Source organism: Hypanus sabinus, unplaced genomic scaffold (genome assembly GCF_030144855.1).
Source record: "Hypanus sabinus isolate sHypSab1 unplaced genomic scaffold, sHypSab1.hap1 scaffold_424, whole genome shotgun sequence".
Taxonomy (NCBI): domain Eukaryota; kingdom Metazoa; phylum Chordata; class Chondrichthyes; order Myliobatiformes; family Dasyatidae; genus Hypanus; species Hypanus sabinus.
In genome coordinates, this window is record NW_026781303.1 from 306,578 (window position 1) to 331,850 (window position 25,273).

At 43.6% G+C, this 25,273-nt stretch overlaps 1 long non-coding RNA gene across 1 annotated transcript in view; it reads left to right on the forward strand.

Annotated features, from left to right (window-relative positions):
• Positions 1-22,022, forward strand: part of LOC132388849 (uncharacterized) — a 111,644-nt gene extending 89,622 nt beyond the window's left edge. The window contains exon 3 of the long non-coding RNA XR_009510357.1: positions 21,399-22,022. This is a non-coding gene — a long non-coding RNA (uncharacterized LOC132388849). The remainder of the gene's footprint in view (positions 1-21,398) is intronic.
• Positions 22,023-25,273: the final 3,251 nt, after the last annotated feature.

Below are 25,273 nucleotides of genomic sequence, written 5' to 3' on the forward strand. Positions count from 1 at the left end.
TCAATATCAACAGGCATTTCGTGTTCTGAAACAGATCTGAAACAAAAGAGATTCTGCATTTGCTGGAAATACAAACATGCACACACACAAAATGCTGAAGAGGCTCTGCAGTTCAGGCAGCAACTAAGCAGAGGAGTACACAGTCTAGACATGCTCAAGGGGATCGGCTTAAATGCTGCCCATTTATTCCTCTCCACATTTGCTGCCTGATCTGCTGATTACCTGCAATGTTTTGTAGAGATTAACCATTTTGTTTTTCGATTAACCAGTTTCCAAAAGTTTCTCATGTTTCCTTCATAGCCACATCCCGCTGGTCTGGTTCCTCTTCCTCCTCCTGTTCGTAACCTCCAGAACCCATCTCTTTCCAGGGCCCCAAAGCCCTGACTTAGGCTGGCAACTCTTTGGCCTCTTACTCTGCTCCATCGAAGATTCACTCGCTAGTCTGCTGTCAGGCTTTAGAGGCGCATTGCAACAACCCAGCTGTCTGAGGCACAGTCCTTTGAAATTAGTGGAAATGACACAAAATTTGAAAAGAGCAGGGAAAAAGTTTAACCACCTTAGTCCAGAGCCCTGGGGAAGGTCAAATACTCAGCGAGATCATCCTGTTAATTAGCCTGGGGAAAATCATGCAGGAAATTCATGCAGGTGTATAAGATGATGAGAGGCATTGATCGTGTGAAAAGTCAAAGGCTTTTTTCCCCAGGGCTGATATAGCTAACACGTGCGGGGCATAGATAAGGTGCTTGGAAGTAGTTCAAGGCGGATGTCAGAGATATATCTTTTATACAGATAACGGTGGGTGTGTGGACTGCACTGCCAGCGACGGTGGTATAGACGGGTACAATAGAGTCTTTTAAGATAATCTTAGATAGGTACATGGAGCTTATGAAAATAGAGGGTTCTGTGGTAGGGTAATTCCAGGAATTTTCTAGAGTAGGTTACATGGTCAGAACAACATTGTGGGCCGAAGGGCCTGTAATTTGCTGCAGATTTCTCTGATTCTAAGAAATTCAAGGGAAATCTCTTCTCCCACGGAGCGGTGACAAGTTGCAACAGGGAGTGTGAGATGTAAATTTTAAAATGCTGATATGGAACAGAAACCTGGGCATGGAGCAGACGGACCGAGTGGAATCTCTAGTGTACATTTTTTTTTTGAGTTTGGCGGTGACAGTAAGTACCTGCGACATGGGATTTGATACAGAATTGATTTATGTTTCACGGATCCACAATATTAAACAACAGCCCAGTTTAAGGCTAACATCAGCAGAACAGACTCCTCCAATGCTCAGTGACCAGGGTTCAGTCCTGGGTGCGATGAGCAGCCGCAAGAACTGCAGGATCTGACAGTAACAGTCCCTCATGAACCTGCAGCTGCCTTCAGTCACCGTGATGGTTAAACATTTAACACGGAGCTGATTTGAACTTCCTCCCTGATGTGAAGTTGCTGGTGTTACAGCAGCTGGGATGATTGAGTAAAACACTTTGCTCACTCCGGACAGAAATGTGGCCTCTATTTATTGTGAACTCACCGGAGCATCACAAGGTGGGTTAACTGAATGAGTCTCTTCGCACACACGGAGCAGGTGAACAGCCGTTTCCCAGAGCGAAGCTGTAGGTCACGGTCTTCGGTCTCGGCCCGAAATGTTCACTGTTCGTTCCCACGGACGCTGCCCAGCCTGCTGAGTTCCTTCAGCATTTTGTACCTGTTGCTTTGCCCACAGCATCTGCAGTGTACTTTGCGTTCAAGCTCTGGTGAACTGACAGATACAGCGGATCTAACGTGCTGTTGTGTTTGTGATTCCCATACACAAATCCTTTGACTTTTGTACACTGTTAAAGGTTTATAAAGCACGTCAGTGGGTGAAGGACAACACTTCAACTGCAATTATTTCAGTCTCCATGGTGCCTACTGATAAAAGCACTGTCACAGCTCAATACAAATTGGAGTAACAAAAATTCATCTTCTAACTGGCCACAGTTCCGACATCAGGCATAACATCAAACTCGCCGCTTCCCTCTCTGTATCAAAATGGATCACTCCTCCCCTTCATCAGTCTGTGACTTGGCTCAGTTTGTCTGTCTCCTTCGCATTCTGAGCATGCGCCACACACCCACTGAGATCACATTTTATTTACACGGCTGTGACTGGAGACTTTCTGATTATTATGTCCCTCCCGGGATTTGACGGTGGTAAACTCAGAGTCAGCAATGGTATTGAACATCGGGAGTAGGTGATTAGGCTTTTTCGTTGGAGATCGATAAACTGCCGGTAGTGTGTGGCTGGATGAGTGGGTCGTTTTCAGACTGGAAGGAGGTAGCGTTTGGAGTACCCCAGAGATCAGTCCCTGACCACAGTTGTTCACAGTTTAATGTCCTGGCGGAGGCAGCGAGATGTGGGATGTCCCAGTCTGCTGGTGACGCAGAAAGAGTGGAGTTGGGGGAGGGGAGGCTATTCACATGCAATTTCGTAGCTTTGCAATCAGTACATAGTGCACTGTGGGGCTGCAGTGGCTGGTTCCAATCTGCTAATTAATCAATGTTGACAACACTTCATTGATCGGCCGAATCCCAAACAATAACGAGGCAGCCTACAAAGAAGAAGTCATCACCCCGACACAGTTGTGTCAAGAAAACAACCTCTCCCTCATTGTGACAAAAACAAAGGAGCTGGTTGTGGATCACAGGAGGAATGGAGACAGGGACCAAATTCAACATTTCCAAGTCTGTTATTGACACAAAATGCACATTTTAATATTGATCATGACACAATGTATTTTATATATCGATAATGACATAAAACAATTTTTTTATAGATTGTTACTGACAGAGAATCGGATAACTTGTGTTCCCAGTGTTATCTGAATGTACTTGCCTGTGATGCTGCCACAAGTCAGTGTTTCTCTGACCCTGTACCTTCCCGTACTTGTGCACTTGGCAATAAATTCAACAGTACCTGAGAAATCTCAGTGAGATTTGATTAGTGATGATCATCTTGGCAGCTCAGTAGGTCGAATGTATGCGACAGTACACTGTTAAATGCAAAACCCTGAACAGTGTTGATGATCAGAGGGATCTTAGACTCCAAGTTCATCGCTCCCTGAAAGAGACTGCATAGATTGACCGGGTGGTTAAGAAGGCAAATGGCATGGTTGTCTTTATCAGTTGAAGCATTGAGTTCAAAAGTCGGGAAGTTGTGTTGCGGCTGTTACTGTGACTGTTTCTTTAAGAGCGCCGGCGTGAGGAGGCGGGACTATGACGTCAGTCACAGGCTGACAGCGCTGACTGTGGACTGAACAAGAGAGAGAGAGCGATCTGCAGACAGGCAGTCGGCTAGTCTAAAGAGAGAGAGAGAGAGATAGAGAGAGAGAGAGAGAGAGGGACTGGAAAAGCTGATCGCTTCAGTCAGTTGCAGCTGAGGCTTGGAACTCTCCTATGCCCACAAGAGTGGGTTGATCATCGGTACACGGAACCACAACGAACGTGTGTGGCTGTCACTTCGTATAATCCATAGGAGTGGATTGTGAAATATCTTGTGTTAACCCTTGCCTGGGTATGTTGTGTGGTAACCCCTGGAAAACGGTATTCCTGTGACAGGTCACTTTCGCTGATAACTCGTATGTAGAAGGATTCAACGGATAAGAACTTCGACGACGATTATTTTGAAGTAATGGCCGTTTCTCTACGTTTCACCCTGGATCACAAATATCTCTCTCCCATCATTTACTAGGTTACTGAACTTACTTACTTTTTTGTTCCCTCAGGCTCGATAGTCTGGGAATTATATTTACACATAACACTGCTAACTTTCCTTTATTTCATTAAGTTACTATATTATAAGTAGACACTAATAAAGAGAGTGGTTTTAACATCAAAACCAGACACCAGTGTGAACTCTATTCCTGCTGGTTCGTTTCTGAAACGTTACAGTTCGTAACACAGTTTTATAAAACTAGTTAGACCACATCTGGAGTGTTTCATACAGTTCTGGTCGCCCCCATTCTCGGAAAGATGTCGGGGCTTTGGACAGGGCGCAGAAGAGGTTTACCAGGACACTGCCTGGATTAGACGGCATGAACTATAACGAGAGGCTGGACAAACTTGTGTTGTTTTCTCCAGAGCGGAGCAAGCTGGGGTGAGATTGGATGGCCGTTTATAAGATTACCAGAGGAATAGATAGAGTGGACAGACGATATATTTTCCTGGGAGTTGAAATGTCCAACACATTTAAGTTGGAAGCAGTTGTGAGCGGCAAGTTTTTTTTGTTTCCACAGAGTGGTGGGCAGCTGGGGTCACTGTCTGGGGTGGGAGACCCTCCACCGTCACGTGATCCCGTCTCCTGTTCACGTTTTTCTGCAGATCTGTAGCATCTGCTGGTCACTGCTCTACGTGTCCGTGTAGCTTCATCTTTCCCCGTTCAGACAAGTCAGTGAGATCCGCATCTGTCACGTCCTCTCATTGTGGGTGGACAGTATATTTTTTTTTCTGCAATATTTTCAGCATGTTTCATTCCACTGTTTTTATCTGCTGAAGTGCAGCCAATGTTTCTGGGTGTCTGACCCGTTTATGTGAGAATTTAGCCTGTTCTATTTATCTGAGTTTCTCATAAATGTGTACAGTTCAGTTAAGCTTCACTCCACTACTTCCAAAGCAACAACCCGGTCAGTCAAATCGTTCCACACAATTAAAATAGCTTATTACATTTCTTAATTTTTTTAATTTTTGTCCTATTTATATAATTTAACAATGTAATATTTATATTCTTATTTTAAATCACAATTGTGAAAACCTGCTCTTATGAATTAGGTTCTACTGCTGCCGCAGAGACAACGAATTTCATGACATATGCCGGTCCTATTAAACCTGATTCTGATATTGATATGGGAGACCCACCACCAGTCACCTGATTCCAGTTACCGCAGATCGTAATGTGAGATTGAAGCCTTTTCCATATATTTGCTTTCCACAGAAACGACAACAGTTCAGTTTCCTTCTGAGGTTCCAGAGCAGAAGCTCAGTCTGTCTAATATTTCCACGTAATTAAAATGGGAAATTTGTTTATTCTCATAACGTACTGAGCTACAGTGTAAATCTTGCCTGCCGTACCATCCACACCGATCGATATATTTCAATAGCACATTAAATAGGTTATGTTCGTCCTGTTATTTCTTCCTTTATTTGGAACAATAAGATTTAATAAGTATCACTTAGAAAAATCCAAAAAAGATGGTGGACTTGCACTTCCTAATTTAAGACTGTATTATTGGGTGGTGAAAATTAGACAATTATGTTTTTGGTTATATTGGCTTGATAAGAACCAAAAATCATTATGGGTTGATTTGGAATTAAAAGCTGTTAAACAATTTTATTTAAATTCAATTTTAGGAACTCCATTACCTTAACAGCTCTCTAAAATTCCAAATTTAAATCTTTACCCGGTTATTAAACAATTCCTACGGATTTGGGTTCAGATCCGTAAATTTTTAAAATTTTAAACAATTTAAGTTGTCTAGTTTTTTTCATCGAAACTTTTCATTTAAACCTTCAACAACTGACTCTATTTTTCTCCCATGGAAAAATAAAGGGATCCATTCTTTTACAGATTTAGTTTGTAATGGTCTATTGATGACCTTTGAAGAGTTAATTAACAAATTCTCTCTGGCTCATACACATTTTTTGCAATATGTTCAGGTGAAATATTTTTTACAACAATGTTTACCTAAGATTCCATATTTACAAGAATCTGATTTGTTGTAAACCATTTTGAAATTGAATCTCGTAGTGTAAGTTTCCTTTAGCAGAATTTATAATTTATTTTTGTTACACAAAAAGAACCTATCACTAAAGATTAAACAAGATTGGGAGAGAAAACGTAATATGACCTTTGTTAATGAAGTTTGGCTTCGAGTTTCGAAAAAACGTAAATTCTTCTTCTGTATGTGCCAACCATTGTTTATTTCAATTTAAAGTCGTTCACCGTTATTATTTAACAAAGGAGAGACTATCTAGAATATTTCCTAGTATAGACAAATGCTGTGTTAGATGTAAAACTGAAGTAGCTACTTTGTCGCATATGTTCTGTTCATATTTTTCATTAAAATCGTTTAGGAAATCTTTATTTTCTGCAATTCCTAAAGCTCTGAAAATTAATTTACAACCTAATAGATTGACTGTTCTATTTGGAATAGTTCCACATCATATTCAGAGTATTTCATCTTCAGATCAACATGTAATTGCATTTGTTACACTACTGACAAGAAGGGTTATTTTCTTAAAATGGAATGATATTTCTTCCCCTACATTAACTGAATGTTTATCTCAAGTGATGTTATGACTTAGTTTGGAAAACAAAATGGAAGTAGAACTTTTTGATCCTCGATTCAATTTTGAAAGAAGATGGGGTTCTTTTACCAAATATTTTCATTTAATTTGTATTATGCTATATTGGTTCCTTCCGGGTTGTTGATTCCTAATGGTTTTTCCCCTTTTGTTGTAGTTAGTGGGTTTTTTTCCTAATTAGATGGAGTTCTTCTTTTCCTTTTTTTTTCCATTTTTATATTTTACGATCAGTTTTTTCAGCTTTATTAATTGTATACATATTAATCCATAGGTTTTGTCTCATTTTATAGCTGTAGAAGATTATGTACCAATAAGAACGATTCTAAAAATGAAAAATGAAAATGATAAAACAATCACTGTAACAAAGCATTGTGGCTGCAGAGAAAGTGCAGTGCAGATATACATATGGTGCAGGGTCACGTCGAGATACATTGTGAGGCCGAGTCCATTTTATCATTCATTTGGTTTATAAACACAGACAGGAAGCCGTCCTTGAGCCGGGTGGTTCGCTTTAAGGCTTTTGTATCTCTTCCCCGATGGGGGAGCGGGTTTGCAGCGAGAATGTCCAGATTGTGAGGATCTTTGAGTACATGGCCTGCTTTTCCGAGGGAGTGGAAGTGTAGGAAGAGTCCATGGAGTGGAGGCTTGTTTCTCTGATGGTCTCTGCTCTCCAAAGTTCTCTGCCGTTCCTTGCAGTCATGGGCAGAGCAGTAGCCATAAAAAGGTGTGAAGTATCGACAAGGAGCTCAGAGACCTCGGCCTTCACCCTGCCTTGTGTAGCTGGATCCTGGACTTCCTGTCAGGTCACCGGCAGGTAGTAAGAGTGGACTCCATCTCCTCTGTCTCTCTGACCCTCAGCACACATACCCCACAGGGTTGTCACTTTGGACCCCTCCTTTACTCTCTGTGCACCCATGACTTGTGTTGCCACCCACAGCTCCAATCTGCTAATTAAATTTTGCTGACAGCACTACATTGATTGGCCTAATCTCAAATACTGATATCAATCAATCAAATGCCTTCTGACAAGGGTCGGTCCAAACAAACTTTTCACGCTTCTTCAGGAGATTGGTCAGAGGAAGAGCAATCGCAGCAGAGTTCTTACGATAATATCCATCCATTCCCAGAAACCTTCTAAGAGCCTTCTTAGCAGTCAGAATAGAAACTTGAGAAATTGTCTGGACTTTTGCCCGAACAGGAGCCAACTTGCTTTGACCGACAACATAGCCAAGACAGGTCACACTGGCATGGCCAAATTCTCTCTTAGCCAAGTTAACTGTAAGGTTGTCCTAGGAAAGCCTGTCAAACAGCTTTTCTACTGCAGAGATATGCTCTTCCCAAGTGCCACTCCCTGTAACTAAGTCATCAATATAGGTATCTGTGTGTTCTAACCCTCGAATTACAAAATCAGTCTTTCTCTGGGATGTTCCTGGAGCATTTTTCCTTCCAAAAGGCAAAACATTGTATTCATACAACCCAGATGGTGTCAAAAATGCAGAAATTTCTCTACCTCTGTCCATCAATGGAACACACCAATACCCTGTCAACAGATCAATCGTTGTAAGAAATTAGCTTTTCCAGCCTTATCGATGCAATCATCCACTCTAGGGATAGGATAGGCATCTGTTTTTGTTACTGTATTTACCTTTCTATAATCAGTGCAAAATTTAACACTACCATCAGGTATGGGCACAATAATGCAGGGTGACTCCAATCTCATTTTGAAGGCCTAATAATACCATTCTCCAGCATATACTCAATTCCCTGGTCAGCCAATTTACACTTTTCTACGTTCATGCAATTTGGGTGTTGTTTAATCAGCATCTACGTCATGTACTACGACCGTGGTTTGCTTGGGAACAAAGGGAAATAAATCTTTAAACTTCAGAAATAATTCCTTCAGCTGTTAACCATATAAACCATATAACCATATAATAATCACAGCACGGAAACAGGCCATCTTGGCCCTCCTAGTCCGTGCCGAACCCTTAATCTCACCAAGTCCCACCTACCCGCACTCAGCCCATAACCCTCCACCCCTTTCCTGTCCATATACCTATCCAATGTTACCTTAAATGACACAACTGAACTGGCCTCTACTACTTCTACAGGAAGCTCATTCCACACAGCTATCACTCTTTGAGTAAAGAAATACCCACTGGTGTTTCCCTTAAACTTCTGCCCCCTAACTCTCAAATCATGTCCTCAAGTTTGAATCTCCCCTACTCTCAATGGAAACAGCCTGTTCACATCAACTCTATCTATCCCTCTCAAAATTTTAAATACCTCATTCAAATCCCCCCTCAACCTTCTACGCTCCAATGAATAGAGACCTAACTTGTTCAACCTTTCTCTGTAACTTAATTGCTGAAACCCAGGTAACATCCTAGTAAATCCAGCCACTGTTGAATCCATCTTATTACTCCAGCATTAATACCTAACGACTGAACCTTCTTAACTAACCTTCCATGTGGAACTTTGTCAAAGGCTTTGCTGAAGTCCATATAGACTACATCCACTGCCTTACCCTCGTAACTTCTTCAAAAAATTCAATAAGGTTTGTCAAACATGACCTTCCACGCATAAATCCATGCTGGCTACTTCTAATCAGATCCCGTCTATCCAGATAATTATAAATACTATCTCTACGAATACTTTCCATTAATTTACCCACCACTGATGTCAAACTGACAGGTCTATAATTGCTAGGCTTCCTTCTAGAACCCTTTTTAAACAATGGAACCACATGAGCAATACGCCAATCCTCCGGCACAATCCCCGTTTCTAATGACATATTAAAGATCTCCGTCAGAGCTCCTGCTATTTCTACACAAACTTCCCTCTAGGTCCTGGGGAATATCCTGTCAGGACCCGGAGATTTATCCACTTTTAAATTTCTTAAAAGCGCCAGTACCTCCACCTCTTTAATTGTCATAGGTTCCATAACTTCCTTACTTGTTTCCCACACCTTAGACAATTCAATATCCTTCTCCTTAGTGAATACCGAAGAGAAGAAATCATTCAAAATCTCTCCCATCTCCTTCGGTTCCACACATAGCTGACCACTCTGATTTTCTAAGGGGCCAATTTTATCCCTCACTATCCTCTTGCTTTTAATATAACTGTCGAAACCTTTCGGATTTACTTTCACCTTATTTGCCAAACCAACCTCGTATCTTCTTTTAGCTTTTCTAATCTCTTTCTTAAGATTCCTTTTACATTCTTTATATTGCTCGAGCAATTCCTTTACTCCATGCTGCCTATATCTATTGTAGACATCCCTCTTTTTCTGAACCAAATTTCTAATATCCCTTGAAAACCATGGTGCTCTCAAACCTTTAACCTTTCCTTTCACCCTAACAGGAACATAAAGGTTCTGTACCCTCACAATTTCACCCTTAAATGACCTCCATTTCTCTATTACATCCTTCCCATAAAACAACTTGACCCAATCCACTCTCTCTAAATCCCTTCGCATCCCCTCAAAGTTAGCCTTTCTCCAATCAAAAATCTCAACTCTAGGTCCAGTCCTGTCCTTCTCCATAATTATATTGAAGCTAATGCTATTGTGATCACTGGACCCGAAGTGCTCCCCAACACATACATCTGTCAGCTGACCTATCGCATTCCCTAACAGGAGATCCAACACTGCCCAATCTCTAGTCGGTACTTCTATGTATTGTTGCAAAAAACTATCCTGCACACATTTCACAAACTCTAAACCATCCAGCCCTTTCACAGAATGAGCTTCCCAGTCTACGTGTGGAAAATTAAAATCTCCCACAATCACCACCTTGTGTTTACTACAAATATCAGCTATCTCCTTACACATTTGTCCTTCCAACTCACGCGCCCCATTAGGTGGCCTATAATACACTCCTATCAGTGTAACTGCACCTTTCCCATTCTTCAATTCCACCCAAATGGCCTCCCTAGAGGAGCTCTGTAATCGATCCTTCCAAAGCACCGCCATAAGATTTTCTCGGACAAGCAATGCAACAGCTCCTCCTCTGGCTGCTCCTACTCTATCACACCTGAAGCAACTAAATCCAGGAATATTTAGTTGCCAATCACACCCTTCCTGCAACCATGTTTCACTAATAGCTACAACATCATAATTCCAGGTATCAATCCACGCTTTAAGCTCATCCACCTTTCTTACAATGCTCCTAGCATTAAAATAGATACATTTAAGATACTCTCCATCTCCTCCTCTCTTTCCATCCCTAACAATGCATTCAAATTTATTATCCTTTTCTTTCTTCTCCCCTACATCTTCGGGCTGAGCGCATCCCTTCTCCATCACCTGCCTTTCCTCCCTCACACACTGTCTATTTACTTGCTCCACTGGTGAACTAACCTCCTCTCCCAAAGTCTCCTCAAATAGTCTCCCGCCCCCCCCCCCATCTTACTAGTTTAAAGTCCGCCCTGTAGCCCTAGCAAATATAACCATATAACAATCACAGCACGGAAACAGGCCATCTTGGCCCTCCTAGTCCGTGCCGAATGTGTATATATGTGTAAATATAACTCCTAGACTATCGAGGCTGAGGGAACAAAGCTTAGAGTCTTGAGATGGTAAAGAAGGAAAGTTCAGTAATCCACGGAATAAATGATGGGACAGAGATATCTGTAATCCAGGGTGAAACGTACAGAAAAGGCCGTTACATCAAAATAACCGTCGACGCAGTTCTCTCTCTCTCTCTCTCTCTCCTTGTGTCTGACGTCACAGTCCTGCCTCACTCAGGCACTTAAAGCGACACTCACAGTAAGCGAACCTGCGGTCTCGTAACATAATGTGCATCTAAAGTCTGACAGCAGAGTAGTGAGTAAATCTTCGATGGTGTAGAGTCAAAAACCAAAAAGTTGCTCCAGAGAGAGATTGGGTCTAGAGTTTACGAGGAGGAGGAGGAATCAGACCAGCAGGATGTGACTACAAAAGAAAGGTCAGAAACATTTAGAAACTGGTTGACTGAAAAAATGGTGGTTAATTTCGGGCAGCAAATGTGGAGAGGAATAAAAAGACAATGTTTAGGCCGAGCCCCTTCAGCATGCCTAGACTGTGTACTCCGCTGCTTAGTTGCTCTCTGAAATGCAGAGTTCCTCCAGGGTTTTGTGTGTGTGCATCTCTGTATTTCCAGCAACTGCAGAATCTCCTGTGTTTTATAACAGCATTGTACTTTGGCACTAGATACACGTTGATATTGAGTATATTGTTTATGGGAGCCACTTTCTGCGTTAGAACAGCTGCAGATTTTTTCTACACACACTATAAAAAAAATGAGGTATGGACATTGAACCGGTGCTTGCAGAAGTGGTTAATGGCACAATGATGTCTCAGAGGGCCATGCGCTAAGAATTTTGCCGGCGTTAAAGAGCTGATGAAATACGCAGGCGTCAGGCTGAGGCCGTCCCTGAGTATCACGTATGCGCGCAGTACACAGAAGGCCTTGAAAATGTCGGGTACAGATAAGAGCGATTCTCTGTGTTTTTATCTTAAACACTGACTTCAGGACAATTCCTGTGAAATCCGGACACCGTTGCCATCAATCCCGGGACAGTCCTGCTCTCGTCCCTGTCTCTCAGCCACATGATCCATACACGGGCCCTGGGGAGCTTCCGGCTGCTGAGTGAATGGGAACCGATGGATCTTTCAGACAGAGCTGAGCTCCAGCTATAATAAAGGCAAGGATTAGCAACTCAGAGAAAGGGAACAAAATCTTTTACATCACCAGTTGAGAAAATCACCTTTGTTCTACCTCCAATCACTAACAAGAGAAAATCTGCAGATGCTGGAAATCCAAGCAACACTCACAAAATGCTAGAGGAATTCAGCATTAGTACTCTTTTCCATAGATGCTGCTTGGCCTGCTGAGTTCCTCCAGCATTTTGTGTCTGTTGCTTGTTCTACCTCCTCTTGTTCTGGACTTTTCTATCCGGGAGAACATGTTTTGTCCCATTCTCTCTGGGTATGTAATGATATCAAACACCTTTGTCATGGGCAGCAAGTAGCTTTCACATCCCAAATGTGCCAGACTCCAATGAGACAGACTCCTGTCCTTCCCTTCGTATTCATTGGCATTGCCATCACTGAGTTCACCACTGTCAGTCGTTGGGGGAGGCTTCAGGGGAATACAGAAACTGGTGATACTTGTGTGTATTCTGGTGTTGCCAAAGTTGCTGGAGAATTTGCAAGTGGGAAGAAGTGGAGTGATATTTTGGAAATCTGACTTTTTAAAGCGTAACTTAGCAAGCAAACCACATATGGACAATATGCAAAAAATTTTGATGAGAAAATCCTACATTACCCGTTACAGGCCAGCTACATAGGTTGTGTGTGTGTTCAGATGAACTGGATCGAACCCAGAGGAGATCAATGTTCCTATTGACAGTGATTTGCCAGCTGTTAAAATGAATACCTCTCTATAAAAATTCACTGTGCACATGTTGTCAATGGGTAAAAAAAAATTACACATTGCACGATTTATGTACACACTGGTTATTACAAGTTAGAGGGGGTATTGGAGGAAAGATGGGGAGACTTGTAGTGTCCCTGATGCCCTCCCTTACAAGATGCACAGCCAGATGCAGTTTGTAACCCTGCACTTGAAGGAGTTGGAACTTGAAACACATATGGGAATTGATGATCATTCCAGATACCAGCACTCTGCCCAGTCAGGAGATGATTTATCTTCCAACTTGAGTTTAACCTCACTGTAACAGTGTGATACGAAATCAAACCTTGGCAACTCAAGTAATCTCATCTGAAATGTTGTCCTAAACCCATTGATGGATTTTGTAAATCTTTTACAGGATAAAAAACGAGAAGGAATTTGTCTCCAGGAATCTCAAACACGACACGCCAGTTTTGCTGTATCTGTCTAGATATTTAAGAAGTGGAGCAAGGTATTCAATCAACCATCCTTCCTGCTCAGACTGTGGGAAGAGATTCACTCAGTCATCCAACCTACAGAGTCATCAGCAAGTTCACACTGGGGAGAAGCGATTCACCTGCTCAGACTGTGGGAAGAGTTTCACTCGGTCATCCCGACTACTGGCACACCAGTCAGTTCATACCGGGGAGAAGCCATTCACCTGCTCAGTCAGTGGGAAGGGATTCACTCAGTCATCCCACCTACTGAGACATCAGCGAGTTCACACTGGGGAGAGGCTGTTCACCTGCTCAGTCTGTCGGAAGGGATTCACTGATTCATCCGCCCTGCAGAGTCATCAGCGAGTTCACACTGGGGAGAGGCCATTCACCTGTTCTGTCTGTGGGAAGGGATTCACTCATTCATCCCATGTACAGAATCATCAGCGAGTTCACACTGGGGAGAGGCCATTCACCTGCTCAGTCTGTGGGAAGGGGTTCATTCAGTCATCTGACCTGCAGAGACATCAGAGAGTACACACTGGGGAGAAGCTGTTCACCTGCTCAGAATGTGGGAAGGGATTCATACTGTCATCCTACCTGCAGAGACATCAGCGATTTCACACTGGGGAGAAGCCATTCACCTGCTCAGTCTGTGGGAAGAGTTTCACTCGGTCATCCCAACTACTGGCACACCAGTCAGTTCATACTGGGGTGAAGCCATACACCTGCTCAGTCTGTGGGAAGGGATTCACTCTGTCATCAACCCTACTGGTACATCAGCGAGTGCACACTGGGGAGAAGCCATTCACCTGCACAGTCTGTGGGAAGGGATTCACTCATTCATCCAGCCTACAGAGTCATCAGCGAGTTCACACTGGGGAGAAGCCATTCACCTGCTCAGACTGTGGGAAGAGATTCACTGTGTCATCCCACCTACAGAGACATCAGCGAGTTCACACTGGGGAGAAGCCGTCCACCTGCTCAGTCTGTGGGAAGGGATTCACAGCATCATCCAAACTACTGGTACACCAGCGAGTTCACAATGGGGAGAAACCGTTCATCTGCTCAGTCTGTGGGAAGGGATTCACTCAGTCATCCCACCTACAGAGTCATCAGCGAGTGCACACTGGGGAGAAGCCGTTCACCTGCCCAGACTGTGGGTAGAGTTTCACTTGGTCATCCAAACTACACCACACCAGTCAGTTCATACTGGGGAGAACCCATACACCTGCTCAGTCTGTGGGAAGGGATTCACTCAGTCATCCCACCTACAGAATCATCAGCGAGTTCACGCTGGGGAAAAGCCATTCACCTGCTTAGACTGTGGGATAGGATTCACTCAGTCATCACAACTACTGGCACACCAGTCAGTTCACAGTGGGGACTTGCCATTGTAATGAATCCCTGGGTTTCCTTTGCTGTGGACTCTCATTGTAAGAGAGAGACATTAAGAAGATGAATCAGTCTGACTTGCAGCCTGTTTACATCGCTCGCGCTTGTTTAGCTTTAACCGAGGACACAGACACTCAGAGTCAAATGGAGACGAAGGATGAAAAATGGAAGGATTGAAACCAGGGAACTAGTGACCAAGGGTCACTGTTTAAAAGTTTCCTATGCCCACAAGGGTGGGTTAATTATCGATTCATGTACATCGAGTGTGTGGAAGTCACATTGTTTGATCCATAGGAGTGGATCTGATTTGGGATATCCTGTGGAGACCACTTATGTGTTAACACTTGAATGGCTGTGGTGTGGTAGTTCACTTGAAAACATACCCCTTGTTACAAGTCACTTTCGGTGATAATCAGTATGTGGATTTGGAATGATGACGGATAAATTCTGCAATGACTGTTCTTTCGTTTTACCACCATGGAACCTGGGGAATGTACATATTTACATATCTACATATATCTACATATTATCTACATAATATCGACATTTTTGCCTTCTCTTGCCATTTACCCTGGATTACAAATCTCTCTCTCTTATCGCCTATTCTGTAGTTGAACTGAACTTTCATACTTTACCATCTCAAGACTCCGAGCCTTGTTTCCCCTGAGCTCAATAGTTTGGGAGTTATATTTACACACATTTATAAACGTAACACTATTAACTTCTGTTTATCTTGTTTAAGTTGCAATATTACAAGTAGATTCTAATAAAGACAGATTTAACATCAAAACCAGACTCCAGGTGTAGTCTATTGCTGCTGGCTTGGTTCTAAAGCATTATGGTTCATAACAAATTTGGGGCCTGCGTCTGGGATTTGGTGGCTATTGGATCGATGAATTATCAGTTTGATTGGAGAAATCCCTTTTGATTTTTTTGTGTGTGGAAATCAGCAGCAATGGACATTTATAAATTTCTGGAAGCGCCAACCCCTGAGGCATTACGAAAAGCCAAAAAAAAAAATGAATTGCTGACTGCTGCTAATGGGCTGAATCTTAAACAGGTAAGGGGGTGTGAAGGACCAAGGCAACCATAAAATTGGGAGAGGAGGTAAAGGTAAAACAATAGGGGTTTTATTATAAAATATAGGCTTCCACCCCCTTTTTCAGAGACTGTGATCCCTGTTTCTACCGGTAATGATGTTGGGCATTTCAATGTGTTCACTTCTGTCCTCGATTCCCTAAATGAAAGGGTTATCACATTTGATCTTTCTTCATATGATGACCCAACCATTTCAGGGATGAGTCTGTTGAAACTTCATTGCACACTCTATAACAAATACTCTCTAACCACTTGGTTAATCATCTGTGCAAAAAATGTTCATCTTCAGCAGCCCTGTGTTGCCCCAAACACTCACCTCCTACCCCCGTCATTGGCCCACTTGCAGGTCAACCGTCTGCTAGTGTTTCCCCCTCCCCCCAATGTGAATCCCTCTGTTCGCCACCACTGTGGGCTCAGATATTTCCACAGATTTCCACCGGGACAAACATATTGTCCGCCCCCTCTCACACTATCTTTTTCCATTCAATAAAATCCCTCCTCTCCCTCCCCAGGGAACTGGCATCATACCGATGGGCCGAGTGGTCTCCTCCTACCTCTCGGCGACACATCAGACTCCGGCCGCAGCAGACGCTTCACAAACACCCCAACTTCCCTTGGAGGGAAATGGAAATAAATCAAAAAACGGACATTTACTCCGGTGTGATGTGGAGTTTGAGGCCGGAGAGGAGGCTAACTCAGCGGGGGTAACACCCTCTGGACTTGTCCACCACTGCGACTGGTGGTAACAAGTGATTGACATCGCTTTGCACCAGAGGGAATAGCGCAGCCCCCGAATCCTCTGTTGACAGCTGTGGGGGACGGCTGGTCACGTGACTATTAGCCCAGCTATTAAACTGATAAAGCTCGAGCTCAGCAGCGCATGGATGACGTAAGACACTGTGCACGTAAGGGCAGATCCCGGTGTGTGAAGCCCATGCGTGACGTCAGCCACGAGGGGGGTCTGTGTGACATCACCTGTGGGGAAGCGCTCGTATTAAAATGCACCTCAATGTGCGTTTCTTATGATTTCAGAGGGACAAGAACATTAATCACGGGTTTCATTACTGAATCCAGTGTTGTGAGATGTTAAAGTTCCCTGTTATGTGTCCGGCTGGGCCGTGTTGTTTGGGGGCTATTGATCGATTAATTATTTATTTGATTGGGCATATCCCTTTTGATTTATTTGTGTGTGGAAATCAGCAGCAGTGAATATTGATAAATTTCTGTAGGTTGGATGACTGAGTGAATCCCTTCCCACGTACTTCCTCATCCAGGTCATCCACTCTTGGTCTTCCTGGAATCATTCTTTGACACTTCTCCAGACCCACTCCAATACGAACACATCTTTTGCTCAGATAATAAGTCGGAAGTACAGGTCGGAATCTGCTCACAATACACCAACAGTGATCTGCCCAATGCGTTATAAAGCTATAGTATCGCATCCTTGCTCTTACATTGCTAACATTGCAGTTGTCATCCTTAATCAACTCAATCTACAAGCAAATCTTTAGGGCCTCTTGCTCAAGGACTTACAAGCACTTATGCATCTCTAATTTTTTCAAGCTTCTCCCATTTATTTTTTTTTCTACGCCCAATTACTTCTACCAAATGTACATGACTTGCATACACTGTATTTCAACTGCTACTTTGCTGGCATTCCCCAGACCTATCGACGTCCTTCTGTAGACTCCCGCTTTGCTCCTGTCCCATACCTATCTTTGTATCAACAGCAATGTTCGTCGCCAAGGTATCAATGCCGTCATCCATATCATTCAGATTTAACATGAAACTATGCGGTCTCAATACTGACCCCTACAGAACAGCATTTGTTACCGACAGCAAAACAGAATTGCCCACATTATTCTGACTCTTTCTCCCTTGTCAGTACAAGTTTCTTTCCTGTAATTCCATGAGCTGTGATCCTGTTAAGCAGCCTCACGTGCAGCACCTTAGAAACATAGAAACATAGAAAACCTGCGGCACGTTACAGGCCCTGTGGCTCACAAAGCTATGCCAAACATGTCTTTGCTCTAGAAATGCCAAGGGTTACCTACAGTTCTCTATTTTTCTAAGCTCCGTGTACCTATCCAGGAGTCTCTTAAAAGACCCTATCATGTCCGCCTCTACCATCATTGCCGGCAGCCCATTCCAACCACTCACCACTCTCTATGTAAAAAAAACATACCCCTGACATCTCCTCCGTACCTACTTCCAAGCATCTTCAAACTATGCCCTCTCGTGCTAGCACTTTCAGCCCTGGGAAAAAGCCTCTAACTATCCACACGATCAATGTCTCTCATTTTCATGAACACCTTTATCAGGACACCTCTTATCCTCCATCACTCCAAGGAGAAAAGACTGAGTTCACTCAACCTATCCCTATCCAAACAGCATCCTCGTAAATCTCAGCACCCTTTCTATGGATTCCACATCCTTCCTGTAGTTTGGCGACCAGGACTGAGCACAGTACTCCAAGTGGGGTCTGACCAAAGTCCTACATAGCTGCAACATTACATATCGGCTTTTAAACTCAAGCCTGCGGATGATTAAGGCCAACGCACAGTATGGCTTCTTAACCACAGAGTCAACCTACATAGCAGCTTTGAGTGTCCTGTGGACTCTGTCCCCAAGATCCCTCTGTTCCTCCACACTGCCAAGAGGCCTACCATTAATACTATATGCTATCATGTTTGACCGAAGCAAATGAACCACATCACACTTCTTTGGGTTGAACTCCATTTGCCGCTTCTCAGCCCAGGTTTGCAGACTATCAATATCCCCCTGCAACCTAACCCAACCTTTGTGTCATCAGCAAATTTACTAACCCGTACCTCCACTTCCTCATCCAGGTCATTTATTAAAGTCACGAAGGGTAGGGGTCCCAGAACCGATCCCTGAGGCAGACCACTCGTCACCGACCTCCATGCAGAATATGACCAGTATACAACCACTCTTTGTCTTCTGTGAGCAAGGCAGCTCTGGATGCACAAAGCAATGTGTCCTTGGATCCCATGCCTCCTTACTTTCTCAATAAGCCTTGCATGGGGTACCTTGTTGAAGATCATCTGAAAATCCAAGCAAACAACATACACTGCCTCTGCTTTATCTATCTTTCCTGTTATTTCCGCAAAGTATTCCAAGAGATTTGTCAGTCAAGATTTCCTCGAATGAATCCGGCTGACTTTGGCCTACTTCATCATGTTTCCCCAATTACAGTACCCAAAAAACACACTCTTAGTACACTCTAACATCTTCCTGACCACTAAGGTCAGACTGTCCAATAATAATAACTGTCCAACAATAATAACTGTCCAATAATTTTCCTCTTAAATTGTGGAGTGACATTTGCAAATTTCTGGTCCACCAGAACCGTTCCAAAATCTAGTGATTTGTGATAGATCATTACTCATCACTTGAAGAGAAAACTAAGGGGGAACTTCTTCATTCAGAGGCGGGGAGAGTGTGCACCGAGCTGCTGAGCAAGTGGCAGGGACGATTGTAATCTTTAAGAGAAGTTTGCTTAAGTCACTGGATGAGAAGCATATGGAGGGCGATGGTCCAGGTGGAAGTTATTGGAACTCGGAAGATTAATGCTTTAGCACGGACTAGACTGGCCGAATGGCATTTTCTGTGTTGTAGTGTTTTATGACTCTAATGCCTTCACAATCTCTTCAGCTACCTCTTTCTGAACTCTGCGGTGTCTTATCTACCTTCAGGCCTTTCAGCTTCAAAAACACCTTCTCTCCTTGGTAAAAGCATGTATCCTCACTTCTGCCCCAGGTACTGCTGAATGTTTGGCATTTACGTAATAAATTTAATGACACAACTGTAGTGGGTGACTTCAATCTGCAGGAGGATCGGGAAAGTCAGATTGGCGTGAGATCGCAAAAGAGGGGATGTATTGAATGCAAACGAAATGGCTTTTTAGAGCAGCTGATGGTTGAGCCTACTCGGGGAACTGCTATCTTACATTGGGTGTTGTGTAATAACCCAGATCTTATTAGGCAGGTTAATGTAAAGGAACCATTAGAAGGCAGTGATCATAATATGATTGAAGTCCTACTGCAATTTGTGAGGGAGAAGCACAGGTCACATGTGTAATATCTCAATGGAATGAAAGTGAATTACAGAGGCATGAGAAAGGTGATTCCCCAGGTGGATTGAAAAAGGATGGTTGTGGAGATGATGCCAGAGCAGAAATGGCTGACGTTTCTGGGAATAGTTCATAATGTGCAGGATAGATATATTCCACAGACGTAGTTCTCAAACAGCGGGGCTAGGCTATCGTGGCTGACAAAGGAAGTTAAGAACTGTATACAAGCATATAAGGTAGCAAAAGTGAGTAGTAGGTTGGATAATTGGGTAGCTTTTAACATCCAACAACAGGCAAGTTAAAAATAAAAGCTGTAAGGGGAAAGGTGAAATAAGACAGCAAACTATACAATAATATCAACCGGTTATAAAATATACGAAAGGGAGGCGCGAGTTGATATTGGACCACTGGAAAATGATGCTCATGGGGTACAAATGGGGAAGAGATGGTAGACTAACTTGATAGGTACTTTGCATCCGTCTTGTCCGTGGAAGACACCACCAGTGTGCCAGAGATCTATGAGTGTCAGGGAACAGGAGTGAGTGCCATTGCTATTACAAAGGAAAACGTTTGAGGCAACACAGGTTCTTGAAGTGGATAAGTCACCTGGACCAGATGGACTTCATCCCAGAGTCCTGAGAGAGGTTGCTGGAGAGATAACAGATGCATTGGTCATGACACGTCAAGAATCACTTGATTCTGGCATGGTCCCGGAGGACAGGAAGATTGCAAATGCCAATCCACTCTTTGGGAAGGGAGGAAGGCAAAGTAAAGCAAATTATAGTCCAGTTAGCCTAACCTCAGTGGCTGGGAAAGTGTGGAGTCATGATAACAGTTGAGGTTTTGGTGTACTAGGAGACTAATGATATAATGTCAAAGCCAGCTTGGTTCTATACAGGGAAATCTTGCCTGACAAGTCTGTTACAGATCTTCGAGGAAGTCATAAGCAGGATGGACAAACGAGAGGCAGTGGATATCATTTACTTGGATTTTCAGAAAGCTTCCGATAAGGTGTCACACATGAAACTGCTTAACAGGATAAAAGTCAGAAGTAATACTGGCATGGACAGAGGAATGGCTGACAGCCAAGAGGCAGCGAGTGGGAATAAAAGGGGCCTTTTCTGGTTGGCCAGCAGTGATTAGTGGTCTTCAGGGGTCAGTATTCGGACCGCTACTTTTCACATTGTTTGTCAGTGACTTGGATAATGGAACTGATGGCTTTGTGACAAGGTTTGCGGATGATACAAAGATAGGTGGAGGCGATGGTGGTGCTGAGGGTGCAATACGATTGCAGCAGGACACAAGTTTGAGGAACGGGCAAATGGAATACAAAACTGGGAAATGTACAATAAAGCATTTTGGCAAAAGGAACAATGGTGAACTATCATCTGATTGGGGAGAAGGTTCAAACCAGATGTACAGAAGGAAATGTGATGATGATGATGATGATGATGATGATGATGATGATGATGACGTCGTCGACACTCAGGACTGACTCAGGGCAGCGTCGGGCATTTTCGTGCCTTACAAGGCGCGGATCGGAAGGTTGTGTGGGGCGCTACTCCTCACACAGACATTTCACAGTATCTTTCTTTATTTGATGAGGTCGAATTGCGAGCTCAACACTCAATCCGGCACGGATGGAAAGCGTACAAGGGAGCGACTGTATTCGAACCCAGGGACCTCCGTTACGGAGTCCGGCGCTGACGTCACTACGCCACCAGGACCTTGGGCAAGACTCCCAGAAGATTAGTTTACGGGTTGAGTCTATGGTAACGAAGGCAACTGCAATGCTGGCTTTATTTAAAGTGAAGTAGAATATACTAGCAAGGAGATAATGCTGTTACTTTATAAGAGACTACTCAGGCCACACGTCAGAACATAAGAAATGGGAGCAGGAGTCGGCCATTGGCCCATTGAGCCTGCCCCGCCATTCAATAAAATCATGGCTGAACTCAGCTCCATCTACCAGCCTTTTCCCTATAACCATTAATTACCTTATTCTGCAAAAACCTATCTAACTGTATCTTAAATATACTTCGTGAGGAAACCTCAACTGCTTCCCTGGACAGAGAATTCCACAGATTCAGCACTCTCTGGGAAAAACAGTTTCTCCTCATCTCCGCCCTAACTCTTCTCTCCTGAATCTTGAGGCAATGTCCCCAAGTTCTAGTCTCATCTACCAATGGAAACAACTTTCCTACTTCTATCTTATCTATCCCTTTCAAAATTCTGGGTATTTCTATGATTCCCTCTCATTCTTCTGAACCCCAGAGAGAAAAGTCCCAGGCGACTCAATCCCTCCTCATAGGTTAACCCCCTCATCCCTGGAATCAAACTGGTTCACCTTCTCTGCATTGCCTCCAAAGCCAGTACTGTCTATCCTTCCTCGTGTACGGAGACCAGAACTGCACACAGTACTCCAGGTGCGGCCTCACCGGTACCCTGTATAGTGGCAGCATTACCTCCCTGCTCTTGAATTCAATCCCTCTACCAATGAAGGGTAACATTCTGTTAGAGTTAGAGTATGTGGGACTTCTATCTTAGAAAATGTGCGTTGTCATTGGAGAGAGTCCAGAGGATCTTCAAGAAGATGATTCCGGGAATGAAGGGGTTAAGTACGAGAAGCGTTTGCCAGCTTTGGGCCTGTACTCCTGCACTGACTTATGTTTAGTAAATGTGGGTGGAGGGTGTTCAGAAGCTGCAGAAGGCTGTAAATCTCGTCACCTCCATCTTGGGTACGAGACTACAAAGCATCCAGGACATCTTTAGGAAGCGGTATCACAGAAAGGCAGCGTCCATTATAAAGGACCTTCAGCACCCAGGACATGCCCTTTCCTCACTGTTACCATCAGGTAGGAGATACAGAAGCCTGAAGGCGCACACTCAGTGATTCAGGAAAAGCTTCTTCCCCTCTGCCATCCGATTCCTGAATGGACTTTGAAAGCTTTGGACACTCTTCAATATACAGTATTTCTGTTTTTACACATTTTAATAAACTATTCATCACACATAATTGATTTACTTGTTGATTACTGTTTTAATTAGTTTATTATTATCTATGCCAGAATATGAATTGCATTGAACTGCTGTTTGATTATTGTTTTAATTCATTTATTATTATTATCTATGCCAGAATATGAATTGCATTGAACTGCTGCTGCTGTCAACAAATTTCAAGCCAAATGCCTGTTGTAATAAACCTCATCCTGAATCTTGAATCTCACTGAAACCCACCGAATGTGGAAAGGTCCGGATAGGGTGGATGAGGAGAGGCCTTTTCCTATGGTGGGTGTAGCCATAACAGAGGGCACAGCCTGAAAGCGGAGGAGCAACCCCTTAGAGCAGTTAAGGAGGATTTTATTTAGTCAGAGAGCAGTGAATCTGTGGAATTCTCTGACACAAGGTTTGCGGATGATACAAAGATAGGTGGAGGCGATGGTAGTGCTGAGGAAGTAATGCGATTGCAGCAGGACACAAGTTTGAAGAAAGTGGCAGATGGAATACAATATTGGGAAAAGTACGATAGTGCATTTCGGCAAAAGGAACAATAGTGAACTGTTATCTGATTGGGGTGAAGGTTCAAGCCACAGAAGTACAGAAGGAAACCTGATGATGATGATGATGACGTCGTCGACTCAGGACTGACTCAGGGCAGCGTCCATGCCTTACAAGGCGCGGATCGGAAGGTTTTGTGGGGCGCTACTCCTCACACAGACATTTCGCAGTATCTTTATTTTGTGAGGTCGAATTGCGAGCTCAACACTCAATCCGGCACGGATGGAAAGCGTAAAAGGGAGAGGCCCGACTGTATTCGAACCCGGGGACCTCCATTACCGAAGTCCGACGCTGACGTCACTACGCCACCAGGACCTTGGGCAAAACTCCCAGAAGATTAATTTACGGATTGAGTCTGTGGTAACGAAGGCAACTGCAATGCTGGCTTTATTTAAAGTGAAGTAGAATATATTAGCAAGGAGATAATGCTGTTACTTTATAAGACACTACTCAGGCCGCACGTCAGAACATAAGAAATGGGAGCAGGAGTCGGCCATTGGCCTATTGAGCCTGCCGCGCCATTCAATAAAATCATGGCTGAACTCAGCTCCATCTCCCTGCGTTTTCCCTATAGCCCTTAATTCCCTTACTCTGCAAAAACCTCTCTAATTCTATCTTAAATATACTTCGTGAGGAAGCCTCAACTGCATCCCTGGACAGAGAATTCCACAGATTCACCACTCTCTAGGAAGAACAGTTTCTCCTCATCTCCGTCCTAACTCTTCTCTCCTGAATCTTGAGGCAATGTCCCCGAGTTCTAGTCTCATCTACCAATGGAAACAACTTTCCTACTTCTATCTTATCTATCCCTTTCAAAATTCTGGGTATTTCTATGATTCCCTCTCATTCTTCTGAACCCCAGAGAGAAAAGTCCCAGGCGACTCAATCCCTCCTCATAGGTTAACCCCCTCATCCCTGGAATCAAACTGGTTCACCTTCTCTGCATTGCCTCCAAAGCCAGTACTGTCTATCCTTCCTCGAGTATGGAGACCAGAGCTGCACACAGTACTCCAGGTGCGGCCTCACCTGTACCCTGTATAGGGGCAGCATTACCTCCCTGCTCTTGAATTCAATCCCTCTACCAATGAAGGCTAACATTCCGTTAGTTAGAGCATGTGGGACTTCTATCTTAGAAAATGTGCGTTGTCATTGGAGAGAGTCCAGAGGATCTTCAAGAAGATAATTCCGGGAATGAAGGGGTTAAGCACGAGAAGCGTTTCCCAGCTTTGGGCCTGTACTCCTGCACTGACTTATGTTTAGTAAATGTGGGTGGAGGGTGTTCAGAAGCTGCAGAAGGCTGTAAATCTCGTCACCTCCATCTTGGGTACGTGACTACAAAGTATCCAGGACATCTTCAGGAAGCGGTATCACAGAAAGGCAGCGTCCATTATAAAGGACCTTCAGCACCCAGGACAGGCCCTTTTCTCACCGTTACCATCAGGTAGGAGATACAGAAGCCTGAAGGCACACACTCAGTGATTCAGGAAAAGCTTCTTCCCCTCTGATTCCTGAATGGACTTTGAAAGCTTTGGGCACTCTTCAATATACAGTATTTCTGTATTTACACATTTTAATAATCTATTCATCACACATAATTGATTTACTTGTTGATTATTGTTTTAATTAGTTTATTATTATCTATGCCGGAATATGCATTGCATTGAACTGCTGCTGTTGTCAACAAATTTCACGCCAAATGCTGGTGATAATAAACCTCATCCTGAATCTTGAATCTCACTGAAACCCACCGAATGTGGAAAAGTCCAGAAAGTGTGGATGAGGAGAGGACTTTTCCTATGGTGGGGGTAGCCATAACAGAGGGCACAGCCTGAAAGCGGAGGAGCAACCTTTTAGAGCAGTTGAGGAGGATTTTATTTAGTCAGAGAGCAGTGAATCTCTGGAATTCTCTGACACAGACGGCG